A 21,414-nucleotide genomic window follows, 5' to 3' on the forward strand; every position below is an offset into this window, starting at 1 on the left:
CCGTCCGTCTCCCCCGATTAGACCGTGAGCCCCTCTGAGGGCGGGGACCGTCTCTATCTGTTGCCGATCTGGCCATTCCAAGCGCTTAGTACAGTGTTCTGCACGTAGTAAGCGCTCAGTAAATACTATTGAATGAATGAATGAATGAATATGAGCAAATCGGGTCGGACACCGCCGCCGTCGGCCCACGTGGGGCTCTCGGTCTCCATCCCCAATTTCCAGATGAGGGAACTGAGGCCCAGAGAAGCGAAGTGTCAAGGTCACACAGCAGACAAGTGGCGGAGCCGGGATTAATAATGTTGGTATCTGTTAAGCGCTTACTCTGTGCCGAGCACTGTTCTAAGCGCTGGGGTAGACCCAGGGGAATCAGGTTGTTCCACGTGGGGCTCGCAGTCTTAATTCCCATCTGACAGATGAGGGAACTGGGGCACAGAGAAGTGAAGTGACTTGCCCACAGTCACACAGCAGACAAGTGGCGGAGCCGGGATTAGAACTCGTAACCTGATTCCCAGGCCCGGGCTCTATCCAAAGGGAGCAAGTTGGGGTGACTCAGAAGGGAGTGGGAGAAGAGGAAAGGGGGGCTTAGTCGGGGAGGGCTTCCGGGAGGAGATGGGCCTTCAAAAAGAAGGCCTCGGGAAAGACCGGTCGGTGGACTGTGAGCCCGTGGTTGGGTAGGGATTGGCTTTATCTGGTGCCAAATTGTCCGTTGCAAGCGCTTAGTACAGTGCCCTGCACACAGTAAGAGCTCAATAAGTACCCTTGAATGAATGAATGGATGGATGCGGTCCCTGCCCACCAAGAGCTTAGAGTCTACGGAGGGAAACAGACGTTAAAATAGGTTGACGAAATGGACGCGGGCGGCGTGGGGCTGAGGGGAATAGTGTCGGCATTTACCAGTGTTGATATTTATTAAGCGCTTACTATGTGCAGAGCACCGCTCTACGCGCTGGGGGAGACACAGGGTCATCAGGTTGTCCCACATGAGGCTCACGGTCTCCACCCCCCTTTTACAGATGAGGTCACCGAGGCACAGAGAAGCGAAGCGACTCGCCCGGAGTCACACGGCCGACAAGGGGGCCGAGCCGGGATCCGAACCCATGACCTCTGACTCCCGAGCCCGGGCTCTTGCCGCCGCGCCGCGCCGCTTCGGGGAAGAGGGCGAATCAAGGGCGATTATTGGCGATCCAAGGGCGAGATCACGCAGGAGGGAGCGGGAGAAGGGGAGGGGAGGGCGCAGTCGGGGAAGGCCTCCTGGAGGAGGTGGGCCTGCGATAAGCCTTTGAAGGAGGGGAGATTTCGTCGTCGGTGGGATGTGAGGAGGGAGGGCGTCCGGGCCAGAGGCGGGCCGGGGGCCGACGGCGGGCCGGGCGAGATGGAGGCCCGGGGAGGAGGTTGGAATAGCGAAGCAGCGTGGCTCAGTGCCCAGACCCAGAGGACGTGGGTTCTGATCCCGGCTCCGCCCCGTGTCTGCTGTGTGACCTCGGGCGAGTCGCTTCACTTCTCTGGGCCTCGGTCCCCTCATCTATAAAATGGGGATTAACCCCGTGGGCCCCCACGAGGGGCAGCCCGACCACCTCGTATCCGCCCGAGTGCTTAGAACAGCGCTTGGCACATAGTGAGCACTTCACGGATACCGTCATTATCATTAGAGGAGCGGGGCGTGCGGGCCGGGCTGGAGGAGGAGAGCGGCCGGGGGAGGGAGGAAGGGGCGACCCGGTGGTCGCCTTTAAAGCCGACGGTGGCGGGTCTCTGTTCGATGCGGAGGGGCGTTGGGTGACAACGAGGGGGTCTCGAGGAGTGGGGCGACGTGGGCCGAATGAGATGATATCAGAATAATTCATTCATTAATAATCATTAATGAATAATTACGGCATTCGTTGAGGGCTCACCGTGCACCAGGAACTCCACGAAGCACGGGGGTGGATACGAGCAAATCGGATTGGACCCAATCCCTGTCCCGCGTGGGTCTCAAAGTCTCGATCCCCATCTGGAAGCGCCATGGCTCAGTGGAAAGAGCCCGGGCTTGGGAGTCAGAGGTCATGGGTTCGACTCCCGGCTCTGCCCCTCGGCAGCTGCGTGAACGTGGGCCGGTCGCTTCACTTCTCTGGGCCTCGGTTCCCTCATCTGGAAAATGGGGATTGACTGTGAGCCTCACGCGGGACGACCTGATGACCCTGTATCTACCCCCGCGCTTAGAACAGGGCCCTGCACATAGTAAGCGCTTAACAACTACCGACATTTATTTATTTGGCCGATGAAGTAACTGAGGCACCGAGAAGTGACTTGCCCAAGATCACCCGGCAGGCGAGTGGCGGAGCCGGGATTAGAACCCGCTACCTCTGACTCCCGGGCCCGACCTCTAGCCACCCCGCCACTTGTCGATCCCGTTGGCCCAGGACTGGAAGGGCTTCCGCATCCTCTAGGCTGTAAACTCATTGTGGGCGGGGAACACGTCTGCCCTCTCCGTTGCATTGGACTCTCCAAAGTGCTTAGCGCACAGTGCTCTGCACACAGTAGGTGCTCGATAAATAGCACGAATCAACTGGACCCCTCTCCAATACCACTCGCAACCCTCCCGTGCACCATCGCTTTCCCCGCACCCCAGACAGCGCCTTCTCTTCCACGATTTCGGATCCCGGAATGGGTGAATCCAACCGTTGGTGGTGTTTACTGAGCGGCTACTGTGCGCAGAGTGCTGTACTGAGCGCCCGAGGGAGTACACCGGCCCCTAAATAAGAATACCGACGAGGGCGTTGTTAGGGACGGTCTGAGCAGTTGGGCCTGGTGGAAAAAGCACACGACCGGAAGGCGGGAGACCTGGGTTCCACTGCCGGTTCTGCCATTCGTTCATTCAGTGGTACGTATTGAGCGCTTACTGTGTGCAGAGCACTGTACTAAGCGCTTGGAATGGACAGTTCGGCCACAGGTAGGGACCATCCCCGCCCAACGACGGGCTCGCGGTCTCGAAGGGGGAGACAGCAAAACAAGTAGCCAGGCATCAATATCATCGAAATAGATTATTAATGATAATAATGATGATGGCATTTAAGTGCTTACTATGTGCAAAGCACTGTTCTAAGCACTGGGGGGGGGGATACAAGCGAAGCAACGTGGCTCAGTGGAAAGAGCATGGGCTTGGGAGTCAGAGGTTATGGGTTCGAATGCCGGCTCTGCCACCTGTCAGCTGTGTGACTGTGGGCGAGTCACTTCACTTCTCTGGGCCTCGGTTCCCTCATCTGGAAAATAACGTTGGTATTTGTTTGTTAAGCGCTTACTCTGTGCAGAGCACTGTTCTAAGCGCTGAGGGGATACAAGGTGATCAGGCTGTCCCTCGTGGGGCTCACAGTCTTCATCCCCATGTTACAGATGGGGTCACTGAGGCCCAGGGAAGTGAAGTGACCTGCCCACAGTCACACAGCTGACAAGGGGCAGAGCTGGGATTCGAACTCATGACCTCTGACTCCAAAGCCCGGGCTCTTTCCACTGAGCCATGCTGCTGCTCTAAAATGGGGATGAAGACCGGGAGCCTCACGTGGGCCGACCCGATGACCCCGCATCTCCCCCAGCGCTTAGAACGGCGCTCCGCACATAGGAAGCGCTTAACAAATACCAACATTATTATTATTACAGAGTGATCAGGTCGTCCCCCTTGGGGCTCGCCGTCTTAATGCCCATTTTACAGATGGGGTAACTGAAGCCCAGAGAAATGAAGTGACTTGCCCCGGAGTCACACGGCTGACAAGCGGGAGAGTCGGAATTTGAACCCATGATCTCTGACTCCCCAGCCCGGGCTCTTGCCACTGAGCCACGCTGCGGGACCCGTCTATAGAATTAAGGGCCTTGGGTCGTCCCAGTCCCAGGTACATCAGACAGAACTACCATCCTGCACGGAGCCCAGGCCCCTTCATTCTTTTATTCAATGGTATTTATTGAGCGCTTACTATCGTAGATAGAGACCCATCCTTAATAAAATGAATAGAGTAATAAAAATATACATAAACAGACAAGCGGGGTGGGGCGGGGAGGGGGATAGAGCAGAGGGAGGGAGTCGGGGCGATGGGGAGGGGAGGGGGAGCGGACGGAAAGCGAGGGCTCAATCTGGGAAGGCCTCCCGGAGGAGGGGAGCTCCCACTTTGCTGCTGCGTGACCTTTGGCAGATCGCTTGACTCCTCTGGGCCTCCTAACTGTCAAATGGGGATTAAATCCCTTTCATTCGTTCGTATTTACTGAGCGCTTGCTAGGTGCAGAGCACTGGACTAAGCGCTTGGAATGAACAAGTCGGCAACAGATAGAGACGGTCCCCGCCCAGTGACGGGCTTGGAGTCTGATCGGGGGAGACGGACGGACGAGGACGATGGCGATAAAATCCCTCTTCCTCCGGGGACTTAAGACGATGAGACCGATGTGGAAGAAGGATTGTGTCTGATGTGATGGTACTCAGAAGGGAAGCAGCGCGGCTCAGTGGAAAGAGCACGGACCCGGGAGTCAGAGGTCACGGGTTCGACTCCCGGCTCTGCCACTTGTCAGCTGGGTGACCGTGGGCGAGTCGCTTCACTTCTCTGGGCCTCAGTTCCCTCATCTGGAAAATGGGGATGAAGACTGGGAGCCTCCCGGGGGACGACCCGATGACCCCGTATCTCCCCCAGCGCTTAGAACAGTGCTCTGCACATAGGAAGCGCTTAACCAATACCAACATTATTATTATTATTACTGCAGCTTCCACGGTGCTTAACACTGTCGCTGTTTACTATCGTACTTTCCCAAGTGCTTAGTACAGCGCTCCGCAAGCGCTTAATAAATACGAATGAATGAATGAATGAATGAATGAATGGCACAAAAGCTCACGCTAGGAGAAGCAGCAGGGCGGAGTGGCCTGGGAGTCAGAAGGTCATGGGTTCTAATTCCTGCTCTGCCACTTGTCTGCCGGGTGACCTTGAGCGAGTCACTTCACTTCTCTGGGCCTCAGTTATCTCAGCTGTAAAATGAGGATTGGGATGGTGAGCCCCAAGGGGGGCAGGGACCGTGTCCAACCCGATTTGCTTGTATCCACCCCAGCGCTTAGTACAGTCCTTGCCACATAGTCAGCGGCTTCAGAAATACCACGATTATCATCGTTATCATTATTATAAGCTCACCTTCTAGACTGAAAGCTTGCTTCGGTCAGGGGATGTATCCGTTTATTGTTCTTTTGTGCTCTCCTAAGCGCTCAGTACGGTGCTCCGCACACAGTGAATGCTCAAAAATATGATTGAATGAATAAACTAACAGTATTTACTTAAATACCTTCATTATCATTACTATTAATAATACTTTTTAATGTTTTTTTGGGGGGGGTATTTGTTAAGCGCTTCTGTGTGCAGAGCACAGTTCTGAGCGCTGGGGTAGACCCAGGGTCATCAGGTCGTCCCTTGTGAGGCTCCCAGTTTTAATCCCCATTTTACAGGTGGGGGAACTGAGGCCCAGAGATGTGAAGTGACTTGCCCACAGTCACACAGCTGACAAGGGGCAGAGGCGGGATCCGAACCCATGCCCTCCGACTCCCAAACCCGGACTCCTTCCACTGAGCCACGCTGCTTCGAGCCCTTACTACGCGCCGGACCCCGTACTGAGCACTGGGGGTAGATCCAAGCTAATCAGGTTGGACACAGTCCCCGTCCCCCGTGGGGCTCACGGTCTTCAGCCCCATTTTCCAAATGAGGGAACTGAGGCCCGGAGGAGGGAAGTGACCTGTCCGAGGTCACGCAGCGGATTAGAACCCACGTCCTTCCGCTTCCCAGGCCGCCCCCTCCGTGTATGGACCGGTAGGGAAATACGGCTGAGAGGTTTCCCGAGTTTAATTTCATTCCAGCTCATCTTTCCACTGGGATGAGGTGGAATTCCCCCCTTCCCCGTCCCGGGTGACGCAAATTCCCCCTTGAGTATTTAGAGGACGGATTTATCCCAGGGAAGGCGAAAGCTCCGGCCTCGTACGGCGATAAATCACCGAGCGGGCGGATGGGGTGAAGACAGAAAGCGGGGCCTGGGTGATGGAATAATAATAGTGTTGGTATCTGTTAAGCGCTCCCTATGTGCCGAGCACCGTTCTAAGCGCTGGGGGAGACACAGGGTCATCGGGTCGTCCCACGTGGGGCTCCCGGTCTTCATCCCCATTTTATAGATGAGGTCACTGAGGCACCGAGAAGTGAAGTGACTCGCCCCAAGTCACCCAGCCGACAGGTGGCAGAGCCGGGATTCGAACCCGTGACCTCTGACTCCAAAGCCCGGGCTCTTTCCACTGGGCCGCGCTGCTTCTGCCGGAAGTGATAATAATAATAATGATAATAGCAATGTTGGTATCTGTTAAGCGCTTCCTAGGTGCAGAGCACCGTTCTAAGCGCTGGGGGAGAGCCGGGGTCATCGGGTCGTCCCACGTGAGGCTCCCCGTCTTCGTCCCCATTTTCCAGATGAGGGAACTGAGGCACAGAGAAGTGAAGTGACCTTCCCGTAGTCACACAGCAGCCAGGTGGCAGGGCCGGGATTCGAACCCTTGACCTCTGACTCCCAAGCCCGGGCTCCGGCCACACTGAGCCACGATGTGATAATAATAAACGATCAATCATGTTGGTATCTGTGAAGCGCTTACCAGGTGCCAGGCCCTGTTCTAAACGCTGGGGGAGATACAAGTTAATCAGGTTGTATACAGTCCCTGTCCCACGTGGGGCTCCCAGTCTCGGCGTGGCTCAGTGGAAAGAGCCCGGGCTTACGAGTCGGAGGTCACGGGTTCGAATCCCGGCTCCACCGCCTGGCGGCTGTGTGACTTCGGGCGAGCCACTTCACTTCTCCCTGCCTCAGTCGCCTCAGTTAAGGCACATAGTAAGCGCTTAACGAATACCGCCGTTGTTAGTACCCATTTTACAGATGAGCTAACTGAGGTCCAGAGAAGGGAAGTGACTTGCCCAAGGCCCCACGGCAGATAAGTGGCGGAGCCGGAATTAGAACCCGTGACCCTTTGACTCTCAGGCCTGCGTCCTGTCTACTGGGCCGTGATCCTTTTAATAATGGTGATATTTATTAAGGGCTTACCATGCGCCAGGCGCTGTACTAAGCGCTGAGGTGGAACAGGCGAATCGGGTTGGAGGCGGTCTCTGTCCCTTACTATGTGCCAAACACTGTTCTAAACGCAGGGGGAGATACAAGGTTATCAGTTTGTCCCAGGTGGGGCTCACAGTCTCCATCCCCATTTTCCAGATGAGGGAACCGAGGCCCGGAGAAGTGAAGTGACCTGTCCGAGGTATTTTTTTTTTTTTTTTTGTGGGTATTTGTTAAGCGCTTACCATGTGCCGAGCACTGTTCTAAGCGCTGGGGGAGATACGGGGTCGTCAGGTCGTCCCACTTGAGGCTCCCGGTCTTCATCCCCCTTTTACAGAGGAGGTCACTGAGGCCCAGAGAAGTGAAGGGACTCGCCCACAGTCACTCAGCTGACAAGTGGCAGAGCCGGGAGTCGAACTCATGACCTCTGACTCCGAGGCCCAGGCTCTTCCCACGGAGCCACGCGGCGGACCCGGGATTCGAACCCACGACCTTGGGACTCCCAGCCCTGGGCTCCATCCCCTGACTCCATCTCTGGATCTCAGTTCCCTCATCTGGAAAGTGGGGAATTAAGAGCGTGAGCCCCCGGAGAGACCGGGCCCCGTCGATGGATGACGGGCCTGGGAGTCAGAAGGTCCTGGGTTCTAGTTCCGGTTCTGCCCCTCGTCGGCTGTGTGACCTTGGACAAGTCCCTTAACCTCTCTGTGCCTAAAGGAGTGATAATAATCATAATAATGTTGCTATTTGTTAAGCGCTTCCTATGTGCCGAGCACCGTTCTAAGCGCTGGGGGAGACACGGGCTCATCGGGTCGTCCCACGTGAGGCTCACGGTCTTCATCCCCATTTTACAGACGAGGTCACTGAGGCCCAGAGAAGTGAAGGGACTCGCCCACAGTCACCCAGCCGACAAGGGGCAGTGCGGGGATTCGAACTCATGACCTCTGACTCCCAACCCCAGGCTCTTTCCACTGAGCCACGCTGCTAGATTATCTTGTTTCTATAACAGTGCTTAGTGCAGCGCTCGGCACGCGGTAAGCAGCGTGGGCTCAGCGGAGAGGGTCCGGGCTTGGGAGTCAGAGGTCACGGGTTCCAATCCCGACTCTGCCGCTTGTCGGCTGTGTGACTGCGGGCGAGTCGCTTCACTTCTCTGGGCCTCAGTGACCCCCTCTGTCAAATGGGGATGAAAACTGTGAGCCCCACGTGGGACAACCTGATCACCTTGTATCCCCCCGGCGCTTAGAACGGTGCTTGGCACATAGTAGGCGCTTAACACATACCACCATCATTCTCCTTATTAATTATAATCACGGTCCTGTCCATTTTTCCTCAGAGAAAAAGGAATTTCCTCCAGCTCCCCTTTCCCTCCTGGCCCTCAGATTCACCTGCTCAGCTTCATGATCTCAGTTTCCTCAAGCGGCGCATAAACCGCTGAGGGAACAAACGCAAAAAAACCCAACCGAGCCCCACAAAAAATGAAATACGATTTCCAGTCGAGCGATATATCGATTGGGCATTCGTCGTCTGCCACCGCATCCTCTGAGGAACGCCGGACATTAACTCCCGAGTTTAAATAATAATTCGCTTCGCCGCCGCCGTTTCCTAATCGATATCTCGGGGGGGGGGGGGGGGGGAAGTATTGCTCTCTTGAAGGATTACTTTACTGTGGGAAGTAATTAAAAGGGATGTTTTATTTTCTGATCCCCCGTCCGGCGCGGGATTCTCTGCGCTAATGGGAATGATGGGAAACGGCCTGGAAATCCAGCGGGGCCTAGCGGTTCATTCTTTCGTTCAGTCGTGCTTCCTGAGCGCCTACTGTGTGCACGGCGCTGTACTGAGCGCCGGGGAGAGGCCGCTCCAACGAGAAACGGACACATTCCCCGCCCGCAACGAGCTTACGGTCCGGAGGATGATAAAGGTTGGTATTTGTTAAGCGCTTCCTATGGGCAGAGCACCGTTCCAAGCGCCGGGGGAGATACGGGGTCGTCGGGCGGTCCCACGGGAGGCTCCCGGTCTTCATCCCCGTTTGACAGATGAGGTCACTGAGGCCCAGAGAAGGGAAGTGACTTGCCCACGGTCACACACGGATTCGAACCCATGACCTCTGACTCCCAAGCCCGAGCTCTTTCCACCGAGCCACGCCGCTGACAGTCCTCAGAAGGAGCCGGGTTCTAATCCCGACTCCGCCGCTTGGCTGCTGGGTGACCTTGGGGGGGGGGGGGGCACTTCATTTCTCTGGGCCTCAGTTTGCCTCATCTGCAAAAGGGGGTTACCCGTTCTCCCTCCTACTTCCGCCTCCTACTAGAGGAGCAGCGTGGCTCAGTGGCGGGAGCCCGGGCTTGGGAATCGGGGGATGTGGGTTCGAATCCCGGCTCCGCCACTGGTCAGCTGTGTGACTGTGGGCAAGTCACTTCACTTCTCTGGGCCTCAGTGACCTCATCTCTAAAAGGGGGATGAAGACCGTGCACCTCAAAGCAACCTGATGACCTTGTATCTCCCCCAGCGCTTAGAACAGTGCTGTGCACATAGGAAGCGCTTAACAAATACCAACATTATTATTATTCACTTCTCTGTGCCTCAGGGACCTCCATCTGTAGAATGGGGATGAAGACTGGGAGCCCCACCTGGGACAACCTGATGACCTTGCATCTCCCCCAGCGCTTAGAACAGTGCTTGGCACATAGTAAGCGCTTAACAAATGCCATCATCATCATTATTGTTATTATCATTACTTAGACCGCGAACCCCACGCGGGCTAGGGATTGGGTTCGACTCAATCAACCTGTACCTACCCCAGCTCTTAGAGGGGCGTTCGGCACATAGTGAGCGCTTAACGAACGCCATGAAAAAATACATATATGAGTTTAGCCTCAGTTGTTTCCCCTGCAGAAGAAGAGTCTTCAGCTTTTCAAAGTGATAAATGATTCATTCATTCAGCGGTATTTCAATAGTATTCATAGTATTTATTGAGCGCTTCCTATGTGCAGAGCACTGTACTAAGCGCTTGGAATGGACGGATCGGTAACAGATAGAGACGGTCCCCGCCCTGTGACGGGCGCACGGTCTAATCGGGGGGAGACGGACGGACGAGAACGATAGCGATATATAGAATCAAGATAAATAGAATCGAGATAAATAGAATCAAGCGTATTTACTACGCTTTACTGTGCGCAGAGCACATAATAAGCGTTAACAAACTCCTTAATCATTAGTGGAAAGAGCCGGGACTCAGGAGTCAGAGGTCATGAGTTCGAATCCCAGCTCTGCCACCTGTCAGCTGCGTGACCGTGGGCGAGTCACTTCACTTCTCTGGGCCTCAGTGACCTCGTCTGGAAAATGGGGATGGAGACCGGGAGCCCCACGGGGGACCACCTGATTCCCCTCTGTCTACCCCAAGCGCTTAGAACGGCGCTCGGCACATAGTAAGCGCTTAACAAATACCAACATTATTATTATTAGGTCTTGGGTTCGAATGCCGGCTCTGCCCCTTGGCAGCTGTGTGACTGTGGGCGAGTCACTTCACTTCTCTGGGCCTCAGTTCCCTCATCTGTAAAATGGGGATTAACTGGGAGCCTCACGGGGGAACGACCTGATGACCCTGTCTCTCCCCCAGCGCTTAGAACAGTGCTCTGCACGTAGTAAGCGCCTATCAAATACCAACATTATTATTATTATTAAGTCACTTCTCATCTCTGGATCTCAGTTCCCTCATCTGGAAAGTGGGGATTAAGACCGTGAGCCCCCCGTGGGACGGGGCCCGGTCGATAGATGACGGGCCTGGGGGGTCAGAAGGTCCCGGGTTCTAGTTCTGGTTCTGCCCCCCGTCGGCTGTGTGACCTCGGACAAGTCCCTTTACTTCTCTGTGCCTAAAAGGAGTAGATTATCTTGTATCTACTACAGTGCTTAGTGCAATGCTTGGCACACGGTAAGCGCTTTAATAACAATAATAATAATAATAATGGCAATTAAGGGCTTACTATGCGCCAGGCACTGTACTAAGCGCTGGGATGGATCCAAGCAAATGGGGGTCGGGCAAAGTCCACGTGGGACTCACAGTCTCCGTCCCCATTTTACAGATGAGGGAACTGAGGCGAGCACTGAATAATAATAATAATCATGCTACTCGCTAAGCGCTTACCACGTGGCAAGCACTGCTCTAGGCGCTGGGGTAGATCCGAGGTAATCGGGTTGGACCCCGTCCCTGTCCCACGTGGGGCTCGCTGTCTTCATCCCCATTTGACAGATGAGGGAACTGAGGCACGGAGAAGTGAAGGGACTTGACCAAGGTCACGCAGCGGACCCATGGTGGAGCCGGGGTTAGGAAACCCACCAATGGAGGGTATTTATTGAGCACTTATTGCTGGCAGAGCACTTGGGAGACTCCAACCCAACAGAGCTGGAGACACGTTCCCCGCCCACAACGCGTCTACAGCCTCGGGCCTGGGTTCCAATCCCGGCCCCGCCGCTTGTCCGCTGGGCGACCTTGGCCAAGGTCGCTTCCCTTCCCCTGCCTCGGTTGTCTCGTCTGCAGAAGGGGGATCGAGACCGTGAGCGCGTGGGCCGGGGACCCGGTCCCACCCCGTGTGCCCGTCTCCAACCCTGGGCGCTCAGTACAGGGCCTGGCACGTCGTAGGCGCTTCGCAGTCACCTCAGTTATTATTAGATCACCAGGAAATGCTTTCTGGATAAGTCAGGTAAATATTTTCGGGAATCTCTTCCGGTGACTCAGAGGGACGGGTCCCCAGCGATGGGAAGAGCCCGAGGGCCGGGCTGGTTCTCGGCTTCGGCTCGGCGAAGATTGGAGGAGAAATAAAGGGATATTAATTCTCGGAGCCCGCTTGGGAATTCCGGTCCCCCTCCCCGTCCGCTTTGCCCTCGGGAGGGACGAGTGGAATTTCGGAAATATTTCTCTCTTCTCCAGCCCCGGCCTCACATGTGGGACGGGACGAGAGCCGGGCCGAGCGGCTTTCGGAGACGGGTGGGAAGGCCGAAGGGAATCTCCCCCCGAGCCGCGGGAATCGCGGGCCGGTCGCCTCCCCGGCACGGATTCCATTCATTCGGTCGTATTTATTGAGCGCTTACCGTGCGCGGGGCACCGTGCCGAGCGCTCGGAAAGCACGGTGCGGCAACAGAGAGAGACGATCCCTGCCCGCAGCGGGCTCACGGACTAGAAGGGGGGAGACGGGCATCAGGACAAGCGAGCAGGCATCGATAGCATCGAAAGAAATAAACGGAATTAGAGCTATAGACACATCATAAAAACACCCCCCAGCCATTCGATCAGTGGTATCTATTGAGCGCTCACCGTGTGCAGAGCACTGGACGACGCGACTGGGAGAGGAGCATACAACAGTAAAGGGTGACATTCCCTGCCCACAGCGAGTTCATAGGAAGCAGCGTGGCGCAGTGGGTAGGACCCGGGCCCGGGAGTCAGAAGGTTATGGGTTCTAATCCCGGCTCCACCGCTCGTCTGTCAGTCATTCATTCACTAGTGTTCATCGAGCGCTTACTCTGTGCAGAGCACTGTACTGAGCGCTTGGAATGGACAATTTGGCAACAGATAGAGACCATCCCTGCCCATTGACGGGCTTACGGTCTAGTGTGATCACGAACCAGTCACTTCGCTTCCCTGGGCCTCAGTGCCAAGAGAGGTCACCCAGCTGCCAAGCGGCAGAGCCGAGATTAGAACCCATGACCTCTGACTCCCAAGGCCGTGTTCTTTCCACTGAGCCACGCCGCTTCTCACATAAGCAGTGCGGCCTAAAGGAATCAGAGCCCGGGTCTGGGAGTCGGAAGGACCTGGATTCGAATCCTGGTTCCACCCCTCGTCTGCTGTGTGACCTTGGACAAGTCACTTGACTTCTCTGGGCCTCAGTTCCCACATCTGTGAAAGGGGATTAAGACCGTGAGCCCCACGTGGGACAGGGACTGTTTCCACGTGGGCTAGTGGAAAGAGCCCGGGCCTGAAAGCCAAAGGACCTGGGTTCTACTGTCGTGCGTGCTGTGTGACCTTGGGCAAGTCAGAGAAGCGGCGTAGCTCAGCCTGGGCTTGGGCGTTAGAGATCATGGGTTCGAATCCCGGCTCTGCCACTTGTCAGCTGGGTGACTGTGGGCGAGTCACTTCACTTCTCTGGGCCTCGGTTCCCCCATCTGTAAAATGGGGATTAACTGTGAGCCCCACGGGGGACAATCTGATGACCCTGTCTCTCCCCGAGCGCTTAGAACGGTGCTCTGCACATAGTAAGCGCTTAACGGATACCAACATTATTATTATTATTATTAACTTCTCTGGGCCTCAGTTCCCTTTTCTGCGAAATGAGGATTCAATTCTTATTCTTCCCCCTGCTTAGATTGTGAGCCCCACATGGGACCTGTTTTTCTCAACCTTGGCATCTAGTGAGCGCTTAACAAATACCACGCATCATCATTATCATTATCATCTACCCCAGCGCTTTGCACAGTGCCTGGCACGTGGCTCAGTGGAAAGAGCCCGGGCTTGGGAGTCCGAGGTCATGGGTTCGAATTCCGGCTCAGCCCCTTGTCCACTGTGTGACTGTGGGCGAGTCAATTCACTTCTCTGGGCCTCAGTTTCCTCATTGGTCAAATGGGGATGAAGCCTGGGAGCCTCACGTGGGACAACCCGATGACCCCGTATCTCCCCCGGCGCTCAGAACGGTGCTCGGCACATAGTGAGCGCTTAACGAATACCAACATTATTATTATTTTTAGTAAGCACTTAAATACCATTAAAACAAGAACAAACGCAAAGTGCCATGGGGCTGAGGGAGGGGAGCGTCTCATCAGCTGACCGTCTTCCAGTGGACCGTGAAATAATGATAATGTTGGCATTTGTTAAGCGCGTACTACGTGCGCAGCGCTGTTCGAAGCGCCGGGGGAGATACGGGGTCATCGGGCCGTCCCACGCGAGGCTCCCAGTCTTAATCCCCGTTTTCCAGATGAGGTCACTGAGGCCCAGAGAAGCGAAGTGACTCACCCACAGTCACACAGCCGCCAAATGGCGGAGCCGGGATTCGAAGCCATGACTTCTGACTTCCAAGCCCGGGCTCTCTCCCCTGAGCCACGCTGCTTCTCGTCCCGCTCCCCCCAGATCTTTCCGTTTCCGTGGCCGTGACCTCCCCATGGATGTAAAATGATGCATTCTTGACCCGAGAACCTCGAGAGCGATCTGAATCATCCTTTGGCTTCACTACAGAAACAACTCCTAAACCAGAGAAACGAAAATAAACATCTTTCCTGGTGGGATTTTTTTTTTTCTCCCCTTTCTCTAAGTGGAATTCTTCCTCTGACCGTATTATTCCCCCAACCGGCTTCGAAACAGCCCAGTCGAAAGGGAACCGGGAAGCCGCGGGAAGGAATCGGAACTTTACGCTCTGGAGCGAATCGTTTCGAGGAACGAAAGGAGTTATGAACACGTCTTTATTACCCCTCGCTGCCGCATGGAGAGCGATAAAAAGAATTCTCTTCAACTGCAGCTTTATTTTAAGAACTCTAGTCCACGCAAAGGGTTTCTCTCGCACGACCAATCCTCGCCTAGCGGGGGCTAATGACGGCGAACGACTCTTCTGAATGTGGATCGCTCGATTAGGTCACGGGTTCTAATCCCGGCTCCGCTCCTCGGCTGCTGCGTGACCTTGGGCAAGTCACTTCACTTCTCCGGGCCTCCGTTCCCTCGTCTGGAAAAAGGGGATGGAGACTGGGAGCCCCAGGGGGGGACAGGGCCCGGGTCCCACTGGATTGCTTGTAGCCACCCCAGCGCTTAGTATATGTCAGCTGTGTGACCTTGGGCAAGTCACCTCACTTCTCTGTGCCTCAGTTCCGTGAGCCCTACCTGCTTACCTTGGCTCCACCCTAGTGCTTCGAGCAGTGCTTGGCACATAGTAAGCGCTTCACAAATACCGTCATTATTATTATTACCAGAGGTACAGTGCCAGGCTCACAGTGGAGCGCTTAATAAAATAAAAATAAAAAATAAATGGTGGTATTTGTTAAACGCTCACTATGTGCAAAGCGCTGTTCTAGGCGCTGGGGGATACGAGGTGATCAGGTTGTCCCACGTGGGGCTCACAGTCCGAATCCCCATTTGACAGATGAGGTCACTGAGGCACCGAGAGGTTAAGTGACTTGCCCACCGCCACACAGCTGGCAAGTGGCAGAGCTGGGATTAATAAATACCCTAATTATCATTATCATTATTAATCGTTCTCTTATAAGGAAACTGGAGTCTCCCAGTGAGTAGCGAGGAATTGAATTTCCAGACAGGGCAGAGTCGTTTTTGATCGACGGACCCGACTAGACGTCCAACGGGGAGACCGGATCTCGGATGGTCATGTCATTCATCCCTTCGTTCGTTCAATGGCATCTATTGAGCGCTTACTATGTGCAGAGCATTCATTCATTCAATAGAATTTATTGAGCGCTTGCTATGTGCAGAGCACTGGACTGAGCGCTCGGAACGGACAGATCGGCGACAGATAGAGACGGTCCCCGCCCTCCGACGGGCTGACGGTCTGATCGGGGGAGACGGACGGACGAGAACGATGGCGATAGATAGAATCGAGGGGAGGGACGTCTCATTAAAACGATAGCAAACAAATAGAATCGAGGCGATGTACATCTCATTAACAAAAAAGCGCTCGGAATGGACAATTTGGAAACAGATAGAGACGATCCCTGCCCGATGACGGGCTCCCAGTTCCGGAACCTGGTCAGTCACGGAGCGTTGGCGCTCCACTCCCCTCGAGGCGGCCGCTCCGGGCGGGACCCGGGAGGAGAACGAACCACGACGGCCGGAGGTCGCGACGGCCTCCGGCCGAAGAGCCGCGATGGGGAGCCGGGAGGGCGGAGGGAACGTCCCCGGGACACGGGGGGAACCCAACCCAGACAGGGCCGCGGCCTGGATTCCGGGAGTCCGTGGCCGGGGACGGAGCGGGCCGGGGCCGCCGCCGCCGGCCGGGAGGCCGCTCTCTGCTTCCGGGAGGAGGGCGGGCCCGGGGAGACGGGACGGGGAGCGTCCTGGGGACCCGCGGACACCGAGCCGAGACAGGGCCGCGGCCCCGCCGGACGGCGGGAGCCCGAGGCCCGGGGCCGCCGCCTCCGCCGACCGGGAGGCCGCTCTCTGCCTCCTAAAGCCACGCGTGCTCAGACAGACGAGGAGGCCGAAGGGAAACCCTCCCCGGGCGCTGCCCGCATCACACGCGACGACACGACAAGAGGACGACACTTTGGGTGGCCATTGTGGCCGGGACCGTGGTTCCCACGTGGGCCTCCTCCGCCCCACCCGCGCCCTTAGAGGGAACGGCACCCTCAGTGCCGCCTTCTTCCAATCTGAAGGACGGCCGGGACGGCAAATTCATTCATTCAACCGTATTTACTGAGCGCTTACCACTACAACTACGACTAATAATAGTATCTGTTAAGCGCTTACTGTGTGCCAAGCACTGGTCTACGGGCTGGGGGAGATACAAGGTTATCAGGTTGTTCCCCGTGGGGCTCCCGGTCTTCATCCCCATTTTCCAGAGGAGGTCACGGAGGCCCGGAGAAGTGAAGCGGCTCGCCCAAAGTCACCCAGCTGCCGAGTGGGGGAGCCGGGATTAGAACCCACGACCTCTGACTCCGCAGCCTGGGTTCTTGCCCGCTTAAGCCAGGTTGCTTATGGTGGGCAGAGCACTGTACCGTGCGCTTGGAAAGTACAATTAGAGAAGCAGCGTGGCTCAGCGGAAAGAGCCCGGGCTTGGAAGTCAGAGGTCATGGGTTCGACTCCCGGCTCTGCCACCTGTCAGCTGGGTGACTGTGGGCGAGTCACTTCACTTCCCCGGGCCTCAGTTCCCCCGTCTGTCAAATGAGGATGAAGACGGTGAGCCTCGCGTGGGACGACCCGATGACCCTGGATCTCCCCCAGCGCTTAGAACGGTGCTCTGCACATAGTAAGCGCTTAACAAATACCAAATTATTATTATTATTATTTAGCCCAGCACTTAGAACAGTGCTCTGCACGTAGTAATGGCTTAACAAATACCAACATTGTTTTTACAATTCAGCAAGAAAGAGAGACAGTCGTGACCCAACACCGGGCTGACAGACAGCAAAACAAGGAAGCGGGCGTCGGTAGCATCAATGGAAATAAATAGAATTATAGATATGACGAATGCCATTGTTATCGATTAGTATTTTTAAAAACGATTCCAATGAATGCTTGCCTTCCTTCCACTCCCATTCAGTCGATCAGTGCTAGACATCGGTAGCATCTTTATAAATAAATAGAATTATAGGTGTATCGACATCATTCATAAAAATAAATAGGATTATAACTATATCTACTTTGGGAAAATGTCAAAGGAGCTTTTTCAGGTCTGTAACCGGCCTCTAGCTATAATAATGATGGTCTTTGTTAAGCGCTTACTATGTGCCAGGCACTGTTCTAAGCGCTGGGGGAGATGCGAGGTCATCAGGTTGGCCCACGTGGGGCTCACGGTCTTCATCCCCATTTCACAGATGAGGGAACTGAGGCCCAGAGACGTCAAGCCTTCTGACCATCCATGCTGCTATATCATCGTGAGTTTGACGCTGGCAGTCTTCGGCAGTTTAAATAATAATAACAACGTTGGTATCTGTTAAGCGCTTCCTATGTGCCGAGCACTGTTCTAAGCGCTGGGGGAGACACGGGGGAATCAGGATGTCCCACGTGGGGCTCCCAGTCTTCATCCCCATTTTCCAGATGAGGGAACCGAGGCCCAGAGAAGTGAAGTGACTCGCCCACGGTCACCCAGCTGACAGGTGGCAGAGCTGGCATTCGAACCCACAGCCTCTGGCTCCCAGGCCCGGGCTCTTTCCACTGAGCCACGTGAATCCGGCAGCGTGACCTCTCGTACTTCCTGGCGTTCTAGGGAAGATGGCGATCTGCTTCTTGCAAGTCAGATGGGTTGAGGAGCAGAAAACTGCCCCGAAACTCACCCTCTGAAGCGTTTAATACAGTGCTCGGCACACGTAGGCTGGAAGCTCTTTGAGGGCGGGGATCGCGGCTACTAACTGTGTGTCCTCTCCCAAGTGTTTAGTATAGTGCTCTGCCCACGGTGAGTGCTCAGTAATTATGATAATATCGGTTAAGCGCTTACTATGTGCAGAGCACTGTTCTAAGCGCTGGGGGAGACACAAGGTCATCGGATTGTCCCACGTGGGGCTCCCAGTCTTCATCCCCGTTGGACAGATGAGGTCACTGAGGCCCAGAGAAGTGAAGGGAAGAGGCAGCACAGCTCAGTGGAAAGAGCCCGGCCTTGGGAGTCAGAGGTCATGGGTTCGAATCCCGTCTCTGCCACTTGTCAGCTGGGTGACTGTGGGCGAGTCACGTCACTTCTCTGGGCCTCCGTGACCTCATCTGGAAAATGGGGATTAGCTGGGAGCCTCACGTGGAACGACCCGATGACCCTGTATCCACCCCAGGGCTTAGAACAGTGCTCGGCACATAGTAAGCGCTTAACAAATACCGACGTTATCCTCATTATCATTAAGTGACTTGTCCAAGGTCACACAGCTGACAAGTGGCGGAGCCGGGATTAGAACCCACAACCTCTGACTCCCAAGCCCGGGCTCTTGCCACTAAGCCGCGCTGCTTCTGAAACGGGGACGGAGACCGCGGGGCTCCACGTGGGACGGGGACCGTGTCCAACCCGATTGGCTTGTATCCACCCCGGCGCTTAGTACAGTGCCTGGCACGGAATAAGCGCTTAACAAATAGCCCAATTATTCCTATTATCATCATTATTATGAACTAAGCGGGCTCTTCGCCTAATGCAGACGTTAAAATTCGCCGCCGCCGCCGAGATCGTGAAGTCTTTCTCATTCATTCATTCATTCGGTGGTATTTCTTGAGCGCTTACTGTGTACTAAGCGCTGGGAATGTACCATCCGGCACCAGATAGAGACGATCCCCGCCCACCCACGGGCTGGCGGTCTAAAAGACTCATCCAACCGCCCGTTGGGTAACATCCTCTTAATATTCGGGAAGCGCGACGGCTTCGGCCTCGGAGACGCGAAGGAGAAAAGCAGAGGCGGAGTCTCCGACAAAAGCTATTTTTTATCTTCGCTTGACGGGGGCGGGGGGGGGGGGGGAGGGAAACGGTGTATTTCATTCCGGGTTGTGGGAAAACCATCCGCGGAGAGAGCTCCGTGATGAAGATAAATCGTCCCGCCGCCGGGGACGTGTCATGTTGCTTTACGAACAGACGCGTGTCACATCTGGGCTCTTCGCGCTTTTTCCACGGGCGGAAAACGCCGTCGAAATATCGGCAACGAATTCGGGGAACGAGGAACGGAGGAGCCGCCTGACGCCACGACGCCCGGCCCTCGAACTCGGATCTGTCGCTTTTAGGGACCCCCTGCACGTGTCCACGTCCGATCATTTTAGTTTCGATGTCGGTGGAGTCTGTGGAGCCCTTACTACGTGCCAGGCACTGTCCTAAGCGCTGGGGTGGATGCAAGATAGTCAGGTTGGACCCAGTCCGGGCTCACGAGGGAGGGAGAACGGGAATGAAATCTCCACTTCTCGGACGGGGGAATCGAAGGCAGACGGGGAAGCGGAGCGACTCGGGCCTGGGCCGCACGGCCGACGGGTGGCGGAGCGGGATTTAGAACCCAGGTCCTCGGGGTCCCGGGCTTGTGTTCTTTGCACGAGCCTTCCCTAAATTTTAAACAGAGGGAAGGAGGATTGAAAGCCCAATTTACTAATGAGGAAACACTAGGCTTCTCTAGATTTTAAATAGAGGGAAGGAGGATTTAATGCCCATTTACTGGTGAGGAAACTAAGGCACCGAGAAGTGAAGTGACTTCCCCAAGGTCACGCAGCAGACAGAAGGAGGAGCCGGAACGGCAACCCGGGTCCTCCGGCCCCCAGGCCCGGGTCCTCCCCGTTAGGCCGCGCTGCTTCTCCTTGAGGGCTGGAATGGGTTCCACCCTTCCCGGTGCTCAGCACGGTGCTCTGCACATGGTACGTGCTCATATCCCGGCTCTGCCGCTCGTCAGCTGGGTGACTTTGGGCAAGTCACTTCACTTCTCTGGGCCTCAGTTCCCTCATCCGTAAAATGGGGATGAAGACCGTGATCCCCACGTAGGACAACCTGCTTCCCCTGTGTCTCCCCCAGCGCTTAGAACAGTGCTCTGCACATAGTAAGCGCTTCACAAATACCAACATTATTATTAGTATTATGTACTTTAGTTATTTTGTTAATGAGGCGTGCATCCCCTTGATTCTATTTATCGCGATTGAGTCGTCTTGTTTTTGTCCGTCCGTCTCCCCCGATTAGACCGGGAGCCCGTCGGTGGGCAGGGACGGTCTCTATCTGTTGCCGAACTGTCCATTCCAAGCGCTCAGTCCAGTGCTCTGCACATAGGAAGCGCTCGATAAATACCAATGAATGGATATACTACGGATTGAAGTGGAAGAGCCGGGATAAATAATCATAAATGAGAATAACTGTGGTATTTTCTAGGTGCTCACTGTGTGGTAGGGCACTGTACTAAGCGCTGGGGTAGATACAGGCAAAGTGGGTTGGACACAGTCCCCGTCCCACGTGGGGCCGGGATTAGAACCCGTGACCTCCTGACTCCCAGGCCCGGGCTCTATCCGCTACGCCGTGAGAGTGGAATCACGGTCTTCATCCCCCATTTTACAGACGAGGGAGCCGAGGCCCAGAGAAATGAAGTGACTCGCCCGAGGTCGCGCGGCTGACAAGCGGCAGAGCTGGGATTCGAACCCATGACCTCTGACTCCCAAGCCTGTGCTCTTTCCACTGAGCCTCCCTGCTTCACCACAACTCTCCGGCCATGAAAAGGCGTCATATAGGAGAGAATCCCCATTTTACTGATGAGGAAACTGAGTCACGGAGAGGTGACTTAATAATGTTGGTATCTGTTAAGCGCTTCCTATGTGCAGAGCACCGTTCTAAGCGCTGGGGGAGACACGGGGTCATCGGGGCGTCCCACGGGAGGCTCCCAGTTAATCCCCATTTTCCAGATGAGGTCACCGAGGCCCAGAGAAGTGAAGTGACTCGCCCACGGTCACCCGGCTGACAAGGGGCGGAGCCGGGATTCGAAGACTTGCCCAAGGTCACTCTGGGCTTAACAAATACCACAGTTATCATCAAATAGCAAACAAATATCGCAGTTATCACGGTTATTACTGTTACCGTTAGGCCGCCCTGCTTGTCTCCGAAGGTCGGAATGATCCGCCGCTTGGGGCCTCGTGTCTTTCAGGAATATCGGGATTCCGGTGACCGCATTCAACGCTGGCTGATCCAGATGGGAGACCAGGCCCGCCGGCCCTGGAGGTGAGTTCAA

General features: G+C 55.4%; 1 long non-coding RNA gene across 1 annotated transcript in view; it reads left to right on the top strand.

Moving 5' to 3' along the window:
- LOC120638665 overlaps nucleotides 1-21,414 on the top strand; it is a 122,091-nt gene that overhangs the window by 85,983 nt on the left and 14,694 nt on the right. The window contains exon 3 of the long non-coding RNA XR_005660506.1: nucleotides 21,331-21,404. This is a non-coding gene — a long non-coding RNA (uncharacterized LOC120638665). The remainder of the gene's footprint in view (nucleotides 1-21,330; nucleotides 21,405-21,414) is intronic.

The sequence above is a fragment of the Ornithorhynchus anatinus genome, chromosome 1 (genome assembly GCF_004115215.2).
Source record: "Ornithorhynchus anatinus isolate Pmale09 chromosome 1, mOrnAna1.pri.v4, whole genome shotgun sequence".
Taxonomy (NCBI): Eukaryota; Metazoa; Chordata; class Mammalia; order Monotremata; family Ornithorhynchidae; genus Ornithorhynchus; species Ornithorhynchus anatinus.